Source organism: Heterocephalus glaber, unplaced genomic scaffold (assembly GCF_053883595.1).
Source record: "Heterocephalus glaber isolate CG9 unplaced genomic scaffold, H.glaber_assembly_v1.0 deba00001613, whole genome shotgun sequence".
Classification (NCBI taxonomy): Eukaryota; Metazoa; Chordata; class Mammalia; order Rodentia; family Bathyergidae; genus Heterocephalus; species Heterocephalus glaber.
This window is the reverse complement of record NW_028258384.1, coordinates 30803984-30826021: the sequence shown is the minus strand read 5'-3', so window position 1 is coordinate 30826021 and position 22038 is coordinate 30803984. Positions and strand designations below refer to the sequence as shown.

The 22038-nt window shown below is 35.6% G+C and overlaps 1 pseudogene; it reads right to left on the bottom strand.

Moving 5' to 3' along the window:
* Window positions 1-1809: 1809 nt before the first annotated feature.
* On the bottom strand, window positions 1810-8301 carry LOC101715411 (eukaryotic translation initiation factor 5-like; annotated as a pseudogene).
* Window positions 8302-22038: the final 13737 nt, after the last annotated feature.

Here is a 22038-nt window from a genome sequence, read left to right as displayed (position 1 = left end):
GAAGCAGTGTACAATGCTAACCCCAGCTCCCAGGGAGAAATGATGGACAAGCAGTGCTAGTCCCAAGAAAAACCCATGGTTGCTGCACATACAGCATACAGTTTTACTGTGACATGTGATTCTTTCTTCATGGCAGGCTAGATTTTGAGAGGAAATTCATTGTAGTCTGCCATAGTTAGAAGAGATATAATCAAAAGCCATTTGAGAAAGGAGTTTATTTTTTAAGATTGAGCTATTTTGAGAATCAGATGTCACAGAACAACTACATGTTGGGGTCTCTGAGGTCACCCTACCACAATGACTGGTGAGAGCCAGCCACAAGAGACAGTCATGAAGAGGAGAGCTAGTTGTAAACCCTCTGGAAAATTTCAACAGGAGTTACCGCAGGTTGTGAAGAACACAGAAGTCCCTTCCTCTGCAGAGACAGACCAGGCTAGTCCTGTATGGTCTTGCTGAGGGAACAGAGTCTGAAAGTACATTAAATCTGGTGGACTGCTTGGGCCTACTGTCTGCCTACTTCCAGCACAGAGCTCAGGGTCTGTTTGCTTTTTCCATCTGCCAATATGATCAGGGATATACCTTGACTTGAGTGGTTTCCAAATCCTGGGATGTACAGTATAGGCAGAGGGACCTCTGGGGCAAGAGGAATACATCACAAGCCCATAGGCCAGAAAGCTCATCAGAGATAGCAGCAAGTTGGGTTACACAAACATTAAGAGCTGCGCTGAAGTAAATGCAACTTTACAGCAGATATCACACCATTGACTGAACATGCTCAGAAGGAAAGGCAGGGCAAGACTCAGCATTTCCACAGCAAAAAGTATGTATGGAAACAAAATGGGTCCCAGTTGTGATCCACTATTCCCTATCCATATCTGCTGTATTCCAAAAACACAGGCCCTGGAAAGAAACCACTCACCCAAACACACAGAGGAACTTTTTAAAAACTCATTTCTTTTTATTTTTTCCTCCATTTCTTTTTTCCTATCTTTTGCTCTTTGTTTTTATTTTTTCTTATTTTTATCTCTTTTTATTTGTATTTTTCCATTACTTTTACCTAATTCTATTAACATTATTTTATACTTTAATTAGATTTTTAATCTCATTTTTCTTTCCCCTCCAACAAAAATCATAAGTTTATTTACCCACTCCCAAATGTTTGAATTTTCTCTCGGTACAAAACAACCACTATGTACATATAGAACACTTGTTTGTTAATATATAACTTCCCTGGCTCACTCAATGTGCAATGCACACAACTCTGAAGACTACAATTGGGACAAGTGTACGTGAGCTGAAAAACCACAATTCCAAGTGTTAAAACTCGCTCTTAAAATTATACATAGTACACACACGTCATTTTTACCCTTCAGTTAAGATGTTGCAGTCTCATCTGATTATCAGTGTACCTCAGCACAAGAAATACCATATATCAATTTGAGGGACTGGAAATAAAACACTGGAAATACTATCTTTCTAAATGGCTGGGTAAAGTAATTCCAAGTTAGTCTGTGTTTATACCTGAACACCTCTGTATGGTCTCAGTATTTAGTAGCATCTACCAGGCTCCAAGGACTCCATCAAGATAAATGATGGTGCAACATTTTAAACAGGAGCCAATTACTTAGTGTCATTCAGAGCCCCAAATCTGAAGAATGACCAAAATCAAATCTTTATTTTTGTAACTGCATAAATGTGATCCAAACATGTCCACCACTAGTTTTTCCAAAAGAAACATGCTATAAATAAGCAAAATATATCTGCTCATTGATGTGTGTTTGGACTCCCTAAATGTCCTACTGGGCTTAATTATAGACCACTCACAGATATAGATTTTTAGTATAAAGTGTAGCATGATGTTAAGCCATTTTAGCTTCTGTAAATATATGTTGCACTTGTGGCTGATAATGGAGAAAAATTTTCAGAATTATTGAGTACTGTTAAAAGTAGGTTGCAGCCATCCTTTCAAATGGTATCAATATCAATGTCATTGATCTTATGGTCAGACTTCACAGTTTTAACTTTCTGTACACTGTCAGTCTTCAAATATACCATCTCAATGTTCTCATCTTCATCTTCTTCTTTACCACTAGAAGTTTCTTCCTCTACCTCTTTCAACCATTTTTTAAATGGTTCCACTTTGACATGAATCTCTTTGGCATGTTCTTTTGAAACTTACTTCTTAGAGGCCTTTTCAAACCAGCTGATGGTGACCTTCTCTTCTAAAAGGTTTGCATCGTGCATCTCCTTCAAGACATGTGGGATCTTGGAGAACAGCTGAGCTTAATGCATTGCCACCTCACATTCTAAACCATGAAGAAAGTACCACTGAGATTTTTTGCTGTTGTGGCAGAATCTGAGGAAATAGTGTCTGTATTTCTTAATTTGTTGTGTAATCTCATTAAAACGACCTTCAATTAGAAGAAGAGGGCCCATGGGTTTTACATCTAGTCTTTCTGCTTCAGAAACAATTCCTCTGTCAGATGAGTCAATAATTCCCTCTTCTGTCTTCCCTTTGTTGTTATGATAAGCTATGTAGTTATCAGACCTTGCATATAGGGAGGTCAGTAAGATATGGAAGAGCCAAAGGCTTAGGATAGGGAGGATCAAGGAATTATAATAGTAAAGATAGAAGTAACTGAGAGGGAGCTAAGTATGGTAGATTTAAGAAATTGAGAACTGCTAAATTCTACAAGACATTTAGAGAAGAACTACTGCCACTACTGTTTAAACTCTTCAATGAAACTGAAAGGGAAGCAATACTCCCAAATTCATTCCTGGAAGCAAGCATCGCCTTGATCACCAAAGCAGAGAAAGACCCAACCAAAAAAGAGAACTATAGGCCAATCTCACTAATGAATATAGATGCAAAAATCCTCAATAAGATACTGGCAAAATAATGCAGATCATCAAAAAGATCATACACCCTGACCAAGTGGGATTCATCCCAGGGATGCAGGGATGGTTCAACATACACAAATCAATTAATGTAATACACTATATCAATAGAGCCAAGGACAAAAACCATGTGATCACCTCAATAGATGTAGAAAAAGCATTTAACAAAATCCAACATGCATTCATGATAAAAAACCTACAAAAATTGGAATAGATGGTCTGTACCTCAACCTGATAAAAACCATGTATGAAAAACCAACAGCCAATATCATGATAAATGGTCAAAATTTGAAATCCTTTATGCTAAAATCAGGAACAAGACAAGGATGTCCACTATCACCACTCCTGTTCAATATAGTTCTGGAAACATTAGCCACAGCAGTTAGTAAAGAGAAAGAAATAAAAGGAATAAAGACAGGCAATGAAGAAGTTAAATAGTCATTATTTGCAGATGACATGATGTTCTATATAGAAGACCATAAGAACTCCAACAAAAGTCTTCTAGACTTAATCAGCAAATCAGTAGAGTAGCTGGATACAAGGTCAACACATTAAAATCAATAGCCTTCCTGTACACAAACAACAGACTCACTAAGAGAGGAACTGGAGAAAAACTCCTTTCACAATAGCATCCAAAAAAAATGAAATACCTAGGAATCAATTTAACCAGAGAAATAAAAGACCTCTACTCTGAAAACTACAGTACTCTGAAGAAAGAGATCAAAGAGGATATCAGAAAATGAAAAGACATCCCTTGCTCCTGGGAAGGAAGAACAAATATAGTGAAAATGGGTATACTTCCAAAACTGCTATATAGATTCAATCTAAACCCAATTGAAATTCCAATAGCATATTTCACAGAACTTGAGAAAACAATCCAAAAATTCATTCAGAACCAGAAAAGACCTACAATAGCAAAAGCAATTCTGGGCAACAAAGACAAGGCAGGGGGTATCATAATCCCCAACTTGAAACTATACAAAACTACTGTGGTAAAAACTGCATGATACTGGCAAATAAACAGACCTGAGAATCATTGGAACAAATTAGAAGATGCAGAAACAACTCCAGACACACTCAGCCACCTCATCTTTAACAAAGGAGCCAACCAGCCTCACCGGAGGAAAGATAGCCTCTTTAATAAATGATGCTGGAAAAACTGGGTTTCAACTTGCCAAAGATTAAAAGTAGACCCATATCTCTCACCATGCACTAAACTAAAATGGAAATGGACCAAAGATCCAAATGTTAAAACAGAAACACTAAATCTGCTGGAAGCGAAGTTAGGTAGAACTTTTGAAGACATTGGCATAGGAAAGGACTTTATGAACAAAACCCCAGTCACATGTGAACTAGCACAAAGAATCAACACCTGGGATCTCATCTTATTAAAAAGCTTCTGCACTGCAAGAGAAACCACCAAAAGAGTAAAGAGACAACCACAATATGGGAAAAAAATTTCACCAGCTATTCCTCAGACAAAGGTCTACTATCTAGAATCTATAAAGAACTTTAAAAAATTACACCTCCCAAATTTAAAGGCCCAGTCCAAATATGGGTATCTGAAATGAAGAGATATTTCTCACACAAAGAAGTAGAAAGAGCAAATACACATATGAAAAAATGTTCAACATCACTTGTTATTTGAGAGCTGCAAATGAAAACAACGTTGAGATTCCACCTCACTCCAGAAAGTATGTTTGCTATCAAGAAATCAACCAATAACAAATGCTGGTAGGGTTGTGTGGAAAAGGAAACCCTTCTCCACTGCTGGTGGGAGAGTATACTAGTGCAATCACTGTGGAAATCAGTATGGAGATACCTCAAAAGGCTAGGATTAGAGGTACTATTTGACCCAACTATTCCCCTGCTGGTTATCTTCCCAAAAGAATTAAAAGCGTCACACCACAGCAATATATGCACACCCATGTTCATAGCAGCACAGTTTGTAATAACCAAACCTTGGAAAGATCCCTAATACCCATCAACTGGTGACTGGATAAAGAATATGTGGGGTTTTTTAAAATAAAAAATGGAGTACTACTCAGCCATAAAGAATGAGAAACTAGAGACATTTATGGACCTAAATGGATGCACATTGAGGCCATATTAAGTGAAATAAATAGGACAGACATGTAAATACCAAATAGTTTCTCTGGTGTGAGAAACTGAAAGTGTAAATGAAGATCAAATTGTATAATAGATAATGTGAAATAGGAAGAAAAGTTGCAAAGGAGAAGGGGAAGTGGGAGGGGTAGGGGAAAGAAAAGAAGGGAAAGGAATAAATATGAGAAAAGAAAAAACAGAAACATAGTCTTTATAAATAGGGAGGGGTGGAGGGATTGAACGGAGGGCAGGGGAATGGGGAAAAAATAAGAACCAAGAGAGATTATATAAAGGTACAAATTCCCAACAATGAATATCATCATATTGTATACCTAAAATATACCAATAAACTTAATGTATTATTTTTAAAAAGAAAGAAATCGTGAGGAGTAGTTTTTGTGTTTGGAAAAAGAAAAAAGAAATAAGTTAATAATATTGTCTTGGAGGGTTGAGGAGAGGAAACTAGAGAAAGAGCTGAGGCAAGGGAAGAACCTAGACACCTGTTATATCAGAGCCAATGGACAAATATACAAGAGTAATAATAACTTCATGAATACACGAAATCATAAAGGAACATAACATAACCCCACATTTCTAAATAAATCAAGAAACATGCAAAAACTTAAACCAATAAGATGTCCATAGGAACATAAATTAAATAGTCAAATGAGACACTGCATAAGTGATTCCCAAGTAGTGTCTTTACCAGAGAATCTGAGTGCTCATACCCTAGTAATTCCTCTGATCCCTCAACTGCAATACTGAAGTTAACTCAGACTCAAGACCTCCTTTGTGCCATGTTTCAGAGATTCTTGGAGTCTGATCAAGTCTGAATTCTTGGGTTAGGAACTCTTGCTGTCCCTCTCCCTGGATGTGATGGTGACAAGTTCACTGGAACTCAATTGTTCCCTGAATCAGGATTATTCTTATGGAATCAATTCAATTACAGCAGTAACAGGCTAATCCATTACTGTGGAATCTATGAGGACTAGTTGAGAAATAACACACCATGAGACCCTGTTTTGGGTCTCCCATTAGTCTAGAGAAGAAATCCACAGCTATAGTGTAAAGCATCATAACAACTCAAGTCTTTATCCATAGTTAATATGCACTAAATGCAATGGCTGTGTCTCTCCTCCTGATGAAAAACTGCATTCACCAGTAATTTTATAGAATCAGTTATTTAAAGCCCAAGGAGTTGGGAGATTGGGTAATGCCAGAGGGGGGAAGAGAAGAGAAATAGAAAAAAAAATGTTAAGGCCTCTGCTCTGTGGTATGGAAATTGGGGCAGGTCCTACTGATGTTAAGGGTATGTTGTTATATATTTAGAGAGGGATAACAGGGAAAACTGTGTACAAAATTAGAGAAAATTAAAGGGAGAAAATTTAAAAAGGGGAGAGGAGAGAAAAGTAAAATTGAGAATGCATAAAACACAGGAGAAAGAGTTCAGGTGAAGAGATATGGGTAAAAGTAGGAAGGCATATAAATGAACTGGGGAGGGTTCCCTCACCCTCTATTACTTATATTGGGAGGAAAAAGAAAAGTAAGTGTAGGCAAAGAACAGATACACAGACACACTTATAAAACAGAATAGTGTAAAATAATGGGATAAAAGTGTGGTGGATAATGTATAGGAGGAGGAAAACAGCAAAGAATAAAAACCAAAAAAATTGAAAGTACAATAAAAATACAAAATGAAAAAATAATACAACAAATAAAGAATACTGAAAGAAAATTTTCTATTGTGTAGGACACATGACTCCTTTCCTCAGGCTCATGTTAGGGAGCAGAGCTCCAGGTAAGATGTGTCTTTATTCTCCCTGGAAATATAAGGTGGCAGTCTGTGGCCAGAACAGTGCTGGTTATAGAGGTCCACTTACAGTGGGAACAAGCCACTATTGTGAGCTTCCTTTCCTGTGTGGCTCAGGCTAAAACTGGCTTTTAATCACAGGAGCCAAGTCTGTGATCACCCAGTCCCTGCCTTTCAGTGGGATTTCCCCAGTGTGCTCTCCAACTGCCTGCAATCTTCTGTGACTGTCCTTCCCTCACCCACTCTGCGAACTTGGCAGACTCTTCTTGGGCATTTGTATCTAGTCATTCATGAACTGTTGACTCTGTAAAGCCAGGAAACACTGTCTCATGTTCTTCCTTGCTGTATCCAACTGCATAAGAGTCCCTTGGTCCTGGTGCAGATCTCTGTTTCTCCATGAGAAGTTGTTATTTTTCACTTTGCCTCCTGTCCGCAGCGCCACATGATTTTTCCTCTGCAATGCTCTATTTCTTCTGTATTACTTAATCCCATTTTCTTTTCCTCTGTCAGTTCCCTTGTGGTTCCCAAGTACCCTCGACTCACTTTGATTCCTTTCCACACTATTGTTTTCCGCACTGTAGATACTTTGTCCTGGAGAAGCTGAGTAGCTGACACTCTGCTCCACCATTTTTCTCCTCCTGTCTTCTTTTTCTTAACAAAATCAAACAGGATATTCATGTGCTCTTCTATGATTCTATCCAAATCATGACTGAGTGTCAGGACTTTTGTATGGTCACTGATTTCATCTATTTTGCACTCTGAGCTTCCTCAGTTATATCCTCACCCCAATCTTCCTTCTCCTTCTCCTCCTTCTTCTTCCTCTTCTTCTTCTGGACAGATTTCACCTGGGGGTGGTGAAGATGGTGTCTCGCTGCTGGATATGGAGCCATTTTCCTTGTCTTTGCCCTTTCTATTTTTTTTTTCCTTTTTTTTCTTTCCTGTACCACAGTTACTATTCTGTGGTGAGTTTTTGAGAATGAATGTGCAAAGTTTAAGGTGTGTGTCAAGCATGTCTCAAAAGCCACAGGCCTTACAAGAATTACCTGTTGTGTGCTTCTTTAAGTTCACATACAGATCTGCTTCAGGATTTTCACATTCAAAACAGAGAACAAATTTTTTACACTTCATTCTAGCCAAAAGGCCAAGTAGCGATGAGAACAAATTTTTTAATGAATCCACCCGACATGTCTTGCTGCTCATTTGCCTCATGAGATCCATTGTCAATGTATTGGTCATTCTTTATATCAAATTGTGTCTGTCCTCCCAGATCACAAGCAAAGTATTTGGTGGGATATGTTGGAGGCCAAATAAGCACCTTTGCAACATCTACCATGATGACTATAACTGTCTTGATTCCATTTCCATTTCCCTCAAACTTGGCAATCAGATATGGCACCTTCCAGTAATAGAACTGGTCAGAAATGCTATGGTTGACATTGACCGACATTTTGGCTTATTAATGACTTTATCAATAAGATGAAGAGATCTTTGATTGCAACTTTTTGGTATCTTCTGTCTAGAATAGAAGGAATGATATAAAGAACTGGAAGAATTCTCTGTCTCTGACATGAAAAATTTTCACCATTGAGGCTGAAAGCTTCTTGCTTGTATGTTGTTTCACCAATACAGGCACTGTGGTAATGCAACAGCTTGTTTTCATCAAATACAGAGATAAACCCAATGTGGCTCACCCAGGACTGTGAGGAAGAGATGCTGGAAACTGGGTCTGGAGTGGTGGAGTAGGGGGCAAGTGGAGAGGCAGCTTGGCAGATGCTGCAGAGCAGTGGGAAGGGCTATCTTAGCAACTTTCATGTCTACACTGGCAGCATGGAGCCTGGCAACCTGGTGGGGACACAGCACAGCTGTGGACTACTGAGGGACACCTGGACATGGGTCGCCTGTGGGTGGAGGTGTAAGAGCACAGGGCAGGGGTGCTGGCTGCAGCCTCCCACAGACTCACCTTTATCTCACTTTTCTGCCCTCCTCATCTTTTTCTTTCTGTTTCAGTTTTTAATTTTTCCTCTCCCCCAGCTGTATTCTTATTGCTATCAAACTATTAAATTTAGCTATGTAGTATATTGCATGCTATTATTGCTAAACTATTTTTTATGGGTTTTTGTCTCCCTATGTAATCCAAGCTGGCCTCATACTCACTTGAATAGTAAACAGTAAAATTGGTAAACACAGGTAATTATAAACAAGTACTGACTGTAAAACAATAGTAACATTAACAATTAAATTGCCAGTTATGTTATGGTTTGAGTCGTATCCCCTTCCCAAATTCATATGTTGAAGCTCTAAGTCCCAGTACTTCTTAATGTGAACTTATTTATAGGAAATAGGCTTGCTACACACATAATTAGTTGAGATGAGGTTAACTCATGTTGGACAGGGTGGGCCCCTAATCTGAGAGTGTCCTTATAAAAAGGATAAATTTGGTTATGCACACAGAAACACATACACACACACACACACACACACACACACAGATAATGCCATGTGATGACTATAATTATATACCACATAATTTGTCATGGGAATCACAATAAGCTAGGAGAAGGACTAGGCGCTGATACTTTCCTAGAGACTGCAGAGAAAGAATGACCCTGCTGATACCTTGACCTTAAGACTTCTATCCAGAAGTGTAAAACAATAAATTTCTATTTTATACCATTCAATTATTCTTATAATAGGACTAGAATCTGATATAAAGTTTAAAATGAATTAAAACACACAAAACTATAACCAGTAAGAGCAATCAAGAGTTACATTTTTTCTAAATCTTCTTTATTATAGGCTAGGAGGAAAAACAGAGATGTTGATCAACTTGCTCTTTAAGTATGCATTTTAAAAGTTGAGGAGGAATAAAAAATAGTGTATATAAAATATTTACTTCTAAACCAGTAAAGGGTATTGCAAAAACTTAATCAACTTATTAATAAAGCAAGAAGAGAGAATAAGAAGGAAAGAAAAATAATGATAAAAAGGACAAGATACAATGAGAGAAATAATGAGTATATAATTAAGTTCAACATGTAAAAGATCTAAATTTATAATAAAAGTGTAGAAGCTTATATTGAACTATAAAAATTAACTATAATCTATTGAGAAGGGAAACAAAATATAATACAGAAGACTTGAAAATAAATGATTGAAAAGAGATGAGGCATGCACAAAGTAAAAGAAATCTGACATTACAATGGTAATATAAGAAAAAGTATTTAATGCAATAAAGCATTAGTAATCAGAAAAATCACTACTTAATGGTAAAGGGCAAAATTCAGTTGAAAAATATATGTTAGAAGCAAATTAGCTTTAAATATATAACACAAGCTTTAAAATAAATACTAGGAAACATTGCTAGATTAATATCTTTGAAGATTTTTATATACCTCTTTCAATAATCAATAGAATAAGCAGTAAAAAGAAACATTAGTATAGACTTACAGTGGACCTTCAAAATTTGCTAGGGTTACATTCCTAGAGTACCTGTGAATTGTGAAAAACTGCAAATTTCAGATATGGTCAGAAAAATGCCTATTTTTATAGTTTAAACCCTAAATATGCTATGTCTCCTGCAGTTATGTAATTTAACCTAATAAAATACCATATTAGTAAAGCCTCAGAAGGTACAGAGCATTTTGGTGGCATCTTAGGGCTCTTTGAGCTTTAAGAACAAAACCAAGAACACTTGAGATAGCTACACATGGTACATCAATCTGTTATGTTAGGGGAATGCTGGTGCATCTGTCGGAGATGGAATACAGAGCAGTAGCCAATCAGTAGCAAGGAAAACTAAATAACACTTGGATTGGCTACTTGCAAACTTCCTGCCAAAAAAACAATTGTGGAGGATATTTGCACTTTCCATGAAATTGAAAGTGTTTCCACAAACAATTTTTAGTTAGATTCTAAAGAAAAATCCACAAACGACTGAGGCCACAAACACTGAACCACAACTTTATGGAGATATACTGTAGATCTAATAGACATGAATAGTACTCTGGGCTTTAAAATTAGATAAAATTATTTTTAAGTTTCATTTATGCATGAAATATTTCTGAAAATTGACTGTATACTAGATTACAAATCTCAAAAAGTTTTCCTACAGATCTAGAAAAAAATAATTTTTTTTCTGAATACACTGCAATAAAGAGAAAATCAATTTAAAAATGGCAAAAGGTGCTTGAAAGTTTTGAAATTAAAAAAAAATAGTATGTCATTAAGAAAAAATCATATGGGAATTTAGAGACTACTTAGATATGAACAGTGATACTACAAAACAGATAGTATGGCCTTAAAGAAATTTTTAGAAAAAAATTTCAGGCCCAAATGAATGTTTAAAAGAAGATAGAAGGACACCCTGTTTGCTGACCCAAGAGGGACTCAGGACCCCAGCAGATGTCGCCCACTGCTTCAGGGACCTCCATAGCAAAGGACAATAGAGGTAACAACCAAATGACTGACCTGATAGAAGAATAGACCAACACCCAGGAGGAGAATTTCACCTCAGGACACAAGTGTTACCCCACCACAGAAACTGTGTGAGAGACAGCCTTGGGAAATAGGGCCAGAGTTGGTGAGAACTAAACAGGGAACTCTTGGGATCCCCTGGAAGGTGCAGGATCAGACCAGGAAGATCACAGAACCTGTATTCTGTTGTGAGAGGCCAGGTTTGGAGAGTGTAATCATCAGAGGGGGAGTCCAGAAGAAGGCATTTAGTCTAGTGGTATATTTGAGTTCTGGCACTAATGCCTACATCTAGCAAAAATTTGTGGACTGATGTATGGTGGTCTAATTGTCTTCACTAAAATTATATTCCTCTTTGTTCTTCTAAGGGATATTTGTGAGTGGTTCCTAGGGTTTGTCAATATCCAGTTAACATTCAATGTCATAGTTGTCACTGAATTTACCACTATAGCCAAGATAACATAGGGGTAGCTAACAATTGGCCTTCTCTCTATGTCAATATCGCATTGCCTAGGGTACATAAACAATAAAAAATGGATAAACAAAAAGAATCGTGGGAAACCAAGGTAAGAGAAGAACCTCAAGGTCTCCCAACTCTCTTAAGCCAGATCAAGGAGGCACAAATAGAGAGGAAACCAACAGGCAGTCAAACTCTATGAAAAGGTTATAGAGAAGATGAAGAAACTTGACTTCAAAGAGGAAATGAACCAAAATTTCATGAAAATATTACTCAAAATGCCCAATGTGGATTTGGGAGAAATAAGTAAAAAATTGGATGAGCAGATCAAAATGCTTCAAACCACGAATGACAAATTCAACAAAGATATCAAATCCCCAAATAGATATCATATATCATATGGAAATATCTGAAATCAAAATGTATAGAATCCATAAATTGCAGAAATGACTAATGTGAATTCAGAGTATCTAAAATTGAGGATAAAGTGGTACATTATGAAGAAGTATCAACAGAGACACACACAAAAAGCAAAGAGAACAAGGAAAGACCACCTAACAGCTAATAGATATCACTAGGAAGACCAACCTAAGGGTAACTGGAGTTACAGAAAAGTAGATTATACAGATGGAATTTTCAATTTGTTTACAGAAATCATTGCAAAACATTTCCCAAATATGAGGACAGAGTTCAACAAATAAGAAAGTGAGGCTTTCAGAACACCAAACAACTCTGCTAAAAATAGAAGCTTACCAAGGCATATCCTTATTAAATTACCAGCTATCCAATAAAAAAACAGAATTTTGAAACCTGCTTGAAGAACACAAAAAATCACATATAAAGGTAAACCCACTAGAATTATAACAGACTCCTTAACCCAAACTTTGGAGGCCAGAAGACCTGGGAATGAAGTATTTTAAGCCTTGAGAGTAAACAACTTTCAACCAAGATTGGCATACCCAGCAAAGCTTTCCTTCTAAATTGATGGAGACATAAGGACATTTCATGGAGAAAAAAAATCAAAAGATATATGAATACTAAACCAGCACTTCAGAAAATACTCCAAGAATATCCCAGACAGGAATGACAAAACCAATGAAGTTAAAAATCCCAGATGAAATAAAAACACCAGGCAAGATCAATGGATAAACATCAACAACAAATGACAGGAAAAGAAAAACAAAGGAGTCACCAACAGAGAAAGAGTGCAATGATAGTAAATGATCATCAATGTTAATGGCCTCAGTTCTTCAGTTAAAAGCCATAGACTAGTAGATTGGATTAAAAAAAAACCCAGAATACAGTCTCCTGCATTTAAAAAAATTATGTAACCTTCAATTCCCAATGAGAAATGTAATTGTGTTGTATACCTACAATGTACCAATAAAAGAATTTAATACAAAAAAAATTATGTAACCCAAAAAGATATTCATATACTAAAATTCAAAAGGATGGAAAACAATACTTCATGCACCAGGAATCCCAAAACAAGTAGAGACAGCAATTTTAATCTCAGATATGGTAAACATCAAGGTAAAACTGATTAGCAGAGATAAAGAAGGTCATTATATACTAGTTAAGGGAACAATCTAACAAGAAGTAATAATGCTTATAATTATTTATACACAAAATACTGGAGCACTTATCTTCATAAAATAAACACTGTTAAACATAAAAGATCAAATAAATACTAACAAATTAATAGTGAGAAATCTTAACACCCCATTTTTGCAAAGAGATAAATTAAACAAAAAATGAACAAAGGAAATCAGAGATTAACCACATCCTTGAAAAGGTGGACTTGATAAATATTTACAGAGTATTTCATGCCACTACAACAGAGTATGCATTCATTCTTACAGCACATGGAATTTTCTCCAAAATAAATCACATGCTAGTCTACAAAGCCTGCTTAAATAAATATAAAAGAATCACAATCACCCATGTCTACTGTAAGACCACTATGCAATGAAAATGGAAATTAACAACAGAAGAAATCAAGAAAAATGTAGAAACACCTGGAGAATTAATAATACACTCCTCAACAATCAGTGGATCAGAGAAGAAACCAAGGAAAACATTTAAAAAATGTTTAGAAGTTAATGACAATGCCAGTACAAATCACTGGAACCTCTGTGGCCCTATGAAAGCAGTCTTAAGAGGTAAATTCATTGCAGTCAATGCTCAAATTAGGAAAGCAGAGTGAGCTCCAATAAATAACCTTATGAGAAACTTTAACATGCTTAAAAAACAACAACAATCCAAGCCTGAACTGAAATAAGGAAAATAGAACAGAAATCAATGAAATTGAGACACACACACACACACACACACACACAAACATATGTACGCATACATGCACGCACACATGCACACAAAATCAAAAAATTGAACAGCTGATTCTTCAAAAGAATAAACAAAATAGATAAACCCTTAGCCAAACTTACCAAAAGCAAAAGAGAAAGACTCACATCAATGCAATTAGAAATGAAAAAGACAAAATCATAACAGACATTGTCAAAATCCAGAAGATAGTAACTACTGTGAAAAATTGTATTCCAACAAATGGGAAAATTTTACAGAATTGACTAATATAAATTACCAAAGCTAGCCCAAGGAAATACAAAAATACTGAAAAGCTAAATAACAAGCAATGATATTGAAACAGTAATAAATAATCTACCAACTAAAAAAATTCCAAGACCCAATGGATTCACTGCTAAATTCAACAAAACTTTTAAGGATACTATGCCACCTATACTCCTCAAGTTTTTCAAAGAAATTAAAAGGGATGGAGTGCTTCCAAATTCATTTATGGAAGAAAGCATCACATTGATTCCAAAACCAGATAAAGACCTAACTAAAAAAGAAAACCATAGACCAATTATTTTAATGACAATAGATACAAAAATCCTCAACAAGATATTAGTGATAGAATGTAGCACATCATCAAAAAGATCATACATCTTGACCAAGTAGGTTTCATCCCAGACATGCAAGGATGGTTAAATATAACCAAATCAATAAAAGTAATATCACACATAAATAGAAGCAAGGTTGAAAAATCACATGATTATATCAATACAGATATTCCTCATTTAATGAGCCATCTGTTTAACAACTGTTTGGACTTACAACCAAGGTGCGCTCTTCAGGCTTATCACTTGCCTCTTGGATTTACAACCTGCATTCAAACTTACAATGGAGGAACATGAGCAGCAGTGTGGTCTGATGGTGGTTTCTTCTACAGTATAGTAGAACTGATTTCTGCTGATTGTACGGTATAGCACAGTACTGTAGTTTTATATTCTGTTATAAATTATAGTATCATAATGCAAATAAAACAAAGATATCAAGTCAGAGTTTCCTTTGACCATTCCTTTGTTCTGAATATTGTATGATACATACTACATACAATTCTTCATTTAGTGATCTAATCACAGAAACAGAACATAGTCATTAAATGAGGAATGTCTGTAGATGCAGAAAAGACTTTTGGCAAAGTCTAATATCCTGTCATAATAAGAACCTTAAAGAAAATAGTTATAGAAAGACCATAGCTGAACTTGATAAAAGGTATTTATGACAATCAACAATATATTAAATGGGAAAGAGAACTAAAAATATTTTCTGTAAACTCAGAAAGAAAGCAAGAATGCCCACTATCACCACTTCTATTCAACATAGTACTCAAAAGAATATCCAAAGTAGTCAGGCAAGAAAAAGAAATAAAAGTGATACATATAGGAAAGGAAAAAAACAAGCTATCATTACTTGATGATGACATGACACTCTATATAGCATACTCAAAGAATTCCACCAAGAGACTCTTAGGATTAATAACAACCTTCAGCAAAATAGCAAGATACAAAATCAACACATAAAAATCAATAGCCTGGGCCAGGGATTTAGCTCAGTAGTTCCGTTGCTTGCCTTGCAAGTTCAAGGACCTGAGTTCGATCCCTGGTACCAAAAAAAAAAAAAAATCAATAGCCTTTGTGTATACCAATAATGAACTCAATAAGAAGGAAATTATGAAAACAATATCATTCATGATACCATAAAAAAATACCTAGGAATTAACCTTACCAAAGAAGTGAAATACCACTACAACGAAAACTACGGTACTCTGAAAAAGGAGATTGAAGAGAACATCATAAAATGTAAAGATGTCCCCTGCTCATGGATAGACAGAACTAATATTGTAAAAATGATCATAGTCCAGTTGTGTATAGATTCAATGCAGTCCCAAGCAAAATACCAATAGCATACTTCACACATCTAGAGAAATGGATCTGAAATTCAAGTGGACCCAGAATAGCAAAAGCAATCTTGGGAAAACAAGAGCAAAGCAGCAGGTATCACATTACCTAACATCAGGCTACACTACAAAGCAACAGTGATAAAAACAGCATGGTACTAGAACAAAAACAGACACAATGATCAATGGAATGAATATATGATACAGAAACATGTACAAACACATTCAGCTATTTGATCTTTGATAAAGGTGCCAAAAGCATATGTTGGAGGAAAGAACTAATTCAATAAATGATACTATGAAAACTGGATATCTGTTTGCAGAAGATTAAAACTGGACCCATATCTCTCACCATATACTAAACTAAAGTCAAAATTGATGAAAATCTAAACATTAAAACAGAAGCATTGAGCCTACTGGAAGATAAAATAGATAAGAACAACTTGAAGTCATAGGTGTAAGGAAAGGATTTCCTAAATAGGATTATAATTTCACAAGAAATAACAGCAAGAATAAACAAGTGGAATTACATCAAGTCAAAAAGCTTCTGTACAGAAAAGAAGTCAATTAGTAGAGTGATGAGACAACCTACAGAATGGGAAAATTTTTTTCCAGCTATTCTTCAGACAGAAGACTAATGTCTAGACTATATAAAGAAATCCAATATATAATGTCTAGAATATATTACACCATGTAAAATAAAAGATGCAATCAAGAAATGGGCAAATGAAATGGACACTTCTCAGAGGAAGTACAAATGGCCCACAAATATATAAAAAAATGTTCAACATCGCTGGCTGTTAGAATAATGCAAATTAAAACAATGGTAGGATTCCATTTTACAGCAGGATGAATGGTAATCATCAAGATGTCAATAAATAACAAATATTGGCATGGCTAAAATGAAAAAGGAAACCTCCCATATTTTGGGTGGGAATGTAAACTAGTTCAACTATTATGGAAATCAGTGCAGAAGCTCCTCAAAGAATTAGAATTAGAAATTCTACATGACCCAGATACTCCCCTTCTGTGGTTCTTCCCCAAAGAGCTAAAGGCATCATACTACAGCAAAGCATGCACACTAATGTTTATAACAGCACCATTCATAATAGCTTAATCCTAGAAGCAACCTGCATATCCATCAACAGATGGTTGGATAAAGAAAATGTGGTATCTGTACATAATAGAATACTACACAGCTATAAAGAAGGACAGATTCACAACATTTGTAGGAAAATGGATGTACCTGGAAAGTATGTCAACTGAAATAAATCAAAAGCACAAGGTTAAATAGTATCTCTCATTCAAATAAGACAAGGGACAAAGAGCACAAAAAAGAATGGATAGAGAGTGACAAGGAGATAGATTTCTTGCAAATGGGAAGAAGTCCTGAAGACCAAGGGGGAGAGGAAGTAGAAATGAGTAGAATATTGACATACCATGTTCACAAACCAATAACCTCAATGAACATGAGATAAGATTAGTAATATCAATAAGAATAAAAATGGGGAAATGCAAGTTAGAAGAGGAGGGAGGGAGGCAGGAGGAAAGGGGATTAAAAAGTGAATCAAGCTGTATTAATTACATGTACCCACTCCCAAGATTATTGTAAAATGCACTGCAAACATGTACTACTAATAAAATAAATTAAATTAAAAATGTGGAATACTAACATAAAGAATTGTGTCCACTTTAAGTAGTTAGAAAAGAAACAGCAGAGTTGATCTCCCTCCAAAAAAGGAAGGAAATAAAGTAGAAGCAGAAATAAATGAGATTAAAAAACAAATAGCAAAGGAACAAACAAAACCAAAATCCCACCTTTGAAAAGAATGACAAATGAGACTAATAAAATAAACTTGCTATATTAATCTGAAAAAGAGAACTCACAAATCACTGTTATTAGAAATGAACAAGGAGATATTACCATGAGGACAGATTTAAAAGCATAATAATAATATCAAAATAACTAAATAAATTGGTTACAATTAGACCAATGGGTATTTTCATTCAAAAATAAACATTTTTAACACTGTCTCAGTAAGAAACAAATGATGTGGATACATCTATAAACAGCAAAGAATTGTATTAAGAGTAAAAAAAAAACTATACACAAAATATCCTCACGTGTAGCTGATTTTATAAATCACCTTATCAAATTTTTAAATAAGTCTCTATTTTAAATTATAAATTCTTTCATACAATAGAAAGCAGAAAACTTTCCCTCAGCCAATTTTTAGTTATATAGTCTTGTTATCTAGCTATCATCTATCTACAGAATATATGAGAGATACATACGTTGAAAAGATAAATTATAGAATTATCTCAGTTACTTACACAGAAGCAAAGAATCATAAATATAATATTAAAAGATTAAATGAACTAAAGAAGTTCATTAATGAAATATCAACTCATATCAATTTGGGTTTTTTTCCCTCATTAAGTTTTTTGGTAGATTTTAGGTATAAAATACAGTTACATTCATCATTGGGATCTTGTACCATTACATGAGTATCTTGGTTCTTTTTTTTTTTTTCCCTTCCCCTGCCCTCCCTTCACCCCCTCCACCCTTCCCTATTTGCAAAGACTTGTTTCCATTTTTTTTCTTTTCTCATATTTTTCCCTTTCCCTTCATTCCTTTCCCCTACCCCTCCCACTTCCCCTGCTCCTTTAGACCTTTTCTTCCTATTATACATTATCAATTATACATTTTTAAATTACATTATCAAGATCTAGGAGACATCACCACAGATTTTACAGAATTTAAAAGGATATAGAAAGCATATTACAAAAATCTTTTTTGAAATAAATTTGAAAACTTCTAAGAAGTACGTTGGAAGAGAGATTAATGAAACTACAGAGGAAATATAAAATTTCAATAGCACCTATTAAAGAAAGTATATTCCTAGCTTGAAAACCTACCTATATGACAACAGCAGGCTCATATACACTTTAACTGATAAATTATATCAAACAATTAAAGCAGAAAAAAGAAGGAACACTTCTCCCCTCATTTTAGGAAATCAACATTGTGCTAATCCTAAAACTGGATAAAGATAATAGAAGAAAAATGTATGAACATAGATAGAAATTTGTTTAACAAAACAAACTATTAGAAGTCAGATCTGGTAGTATATAGAAAGTGGTTTTGTTATAGGGATGGCAGTGTTGGTTCAGCATTGGAAGATCCACCCCCATAAGTCATCGTTTTAACAGAGGAAAGGAAAAAGCCATATGATCCTGTCAGTAGTTGGAGAAAAAGTATTGGACAAAATTCTACAGCTGTTCATGGTAAAAGGTATCAGGAGACTAGAAATAGAACAGAACCTTCTCAACAGATTAAAGATATGTACTCCATACTTCCAGCAAGAATGCCTTATATGAATGGAGAAGATACAATGTTTTCTCCTTAAGGTGGGGAACAAGGGCAGATATGCCTACTCTTCATCTGTCCATTAAACTTTGAAACCTAGGCCTCACCAAAATAGTCTGGCAACAAAATGACACAATTAGGATAGGATTGGCAAGGTAGAAGTAAAATCTTTATATATAGATGAAATGACCATCTACAGAGAAATTACTAAGAAATCTCTAGGAGACCCTAGAACTTGTATTTGAATTTAGCAGGATTAGAAAACACAAGGTATATATAAAAATTCAGGTCTGTGTATACTTGCTATAAATGAAGAATTGAATATTGAAATTTAAAAGTCATGTAGGAGTACAAAGGACCTAGAAAAGTTAAAAAAAAAAGACAAAAGACAAAAAACAGTTTTGAAAGGCATTTAGTACCTAATTTTAAGACTTCTTCTAAAGCTACAGTAATCAAGGCCATGTTGGTGTAAGGAAAGACATATACATCATTGGAATAAAACAGAGAATCTAGAAATAGAACCACACATATATGGTCCACTGAGTTTTGAAAGATTATTTAACATTAGCATTTTATAGAATATAAACTCAATTCAAGAACCAAGGAAGAGATAGTGTTTTCAGCAAATGGCACTAGAACATCTGGCATCTGTATATAAAAAATTAACCTCAACCTTTTATTTCCATACATGGAAATAACTGGAAGGGATCTATGAACCTAAATATGAAAGCCTAAAGGCATGAAACTTTAAGAAGAAATTATAAGGGAAAATGTTTATGAATTTAGGGTAGGCAAGAACTTCCTAGGATACAAAAAACATGATGTATAAAAGAAAAATATTGATAAATGAGATTCCATCCAAATTTAGAACTTTAAATGACATCATTAAAATGAAAAGTAGTCCTTAAACAGACCATATTTCCAATGCATATAACCTATGACCAGAATATATAAAGAACTCTAGCAGCTCATTCATAGACAACCCAATTAAAAAGTAGACATAAGATGATAAATAGCCAGTATAGCACAAGGAAAGGTGTGCAACTCTAGAATCAGAAAAATACTAATCAGTACAATAACAAGATTGAATTATACACTCATTAGGGAGATGAAGTTCAAAGTTTTAAAAGCCTTGTCATGACTTTTTCTTTTTGTTGGATTCTCCCCCTTTGTGTCTAATTTGTCATGCCCAACAAATTCATTCTGGTGGGCTTCCTGGGGTTGTGATCCTCATTGTCTTTTCCTAGGGTATTGTCCAAAATTTTTTGGAATGCCGGTTTGGTATTCATGAAATTCCTGAGGTGCTCTTCATCATGAAAGTATCTTATTTCTCCATCAATTTTGAAAGATAGTTTTGCAGGGTACATCAATCTGGGTTGGAGGCTGTTTTCCTTTAGGGCTTGAAATACATCACTCCAAGCTCTTCTTGCCTTGAGGGTTTGCATTGAGAAGTCTGCTGTGATTCTGATGGGCTTTTCTTTGTATGTGATTTGTTTCTTTTCTCTCACTGCTTGTAGAATTTTGTTCTTCTGTTGGATTTCTGGAATCCTAACTATTACATGCCTATGTGTAGACTTTTTTTGATCAAGGCTAGCTGGAGTCCTATATGCCTCACTTATCTGTATGTCAAGTTCTTTCCCCCTCCTTGGGAAGTTTTCTGCCATCACTTCTGTCAAGAGTTTTTTATGTCATCTGCACTCTCTCCTCTTTCTTCATTCACTCCAGTCAGTCTTATGTTATTGCTCTCTGCATCGTCTAGCAGCTGCTGGATTGATTTCTAGTGTTCCCTTACAATTTTAAAGCAGTTTTTCTTTTCCTCCTCACTAATTGCAATCTTATCTTCTATATCTGAAATACTTTCCTCACATTGATTCATTCTGCTGTGCCGACTTTCGATGGAGTTTTTAATCTCTTGGAAATCTATTTGCATCTGTTTTATGGATTCTATTTATTTTCTATGTTGGGATTCCATCATGTTCCTCAGATCCTCTATTTTTTATCTGGGTCCTCTATAGATTTATCAATCATGTCTTGCAATATGAGCACAATCTTTGCTGTTATCTGAGTAATTATTTCTTATTTCATTTTTCCCAGATCCTCTTTTGTTGCCAGTTCAGAGAGTCCAGGTGGTTGAGTATCAGATTGTTCCATCTCGTTTCCCTTTGGGGTTGCTGTAGGTGATCTGGAAATCTTTTTTTGAGGATTGTTTACGTGTCTTCTCATTTCCACGCAGAGGGGAGGGTGCTTCTGGCACCTGTGCAACTCACCTTCTCTGCCCTAGCAGTGTGGTATGGCAGCAGGGGAGCTTCCTTCTGGGTGATGGGACCGGCTCACCTTCTCTGCCCTAGGAGCTTGGGATGGTGGCAGGGGAGCTTCCTTCCGGGTGATGGGACCGGCTCACCTTCTCTGCCCTAGGAGCATGGGATGGCAGTGGGGGATCTTCCTTCCAGGTGCTGGGACCAGCTCAGCTTCTCTTCCCTAGGAGCTTGGGATGGCAGTGGAGGAGCTTCCTTCTGGGTGCTGGCACTAGCTCACCTTCTCTGCCCTAGGTCATACCATTTTGGATTTATACCAGAAGTATTTAAGAATGGTTTAACTTTTTAAAAATTATTGGTTTTGATCACCTTAAAGAGAAAAATCATAGTCATATCAACAGATTTAAAAGG